Source organism: Trachurus trachurus (assembly GCF_905171665.1).
Source record: "Trachurus trachurus genome assembly, chromosome: 5".
Classification (NCBI taxonomy): domain Eukaryota; kingdom Metazoa; phylum Chordata; class Actinopteri; order Carangiformes; family Carangidae; genus Trachurus; species Trachurus trachurus.
In genome coordinates this window covers 465,003-465,383 of record NC_139896.1, presented here as the reverse complement: position 1 = coordinate 465,383, position 381 = coordinate 465,003, and positions in this window count along the sequence as shown.

Genomic DNA, 381 nt, shown 5'->3' with positions numbered 1-381 from the left:
AAATGGAGGAGTGACTGTGTTTATAGTTATTTAAAGCTCAGACTGACTGTTCATCAGAGAACCAGCTCTTTCTTAGAAGAAAACTGTATTTATGGGACTTTTTCTATTAATGGAAATGGAATAATAATAGAGTTTTAGTCATTTGGACGACGGCCTTGAAATAAAACTTTCTGTTTTCACTGTTTCCTGTTTTGTTGCTGCAGGACCGAGGCCTGAAGTCCAGCTGTCGCTCTTCGTCCTCTCCCTTGGATCTTCATCATCATCCATCTCTTCTCCTCTCTCAGCCTGAGCCTCTGGTCTCTGTCCCTCCTCTCCTCTGAGCCTCGTCTTTGTCTTGCTGGGTTTCTCCCCCCCCACCCCCTCCCCCCCTCAGTCTCCCTG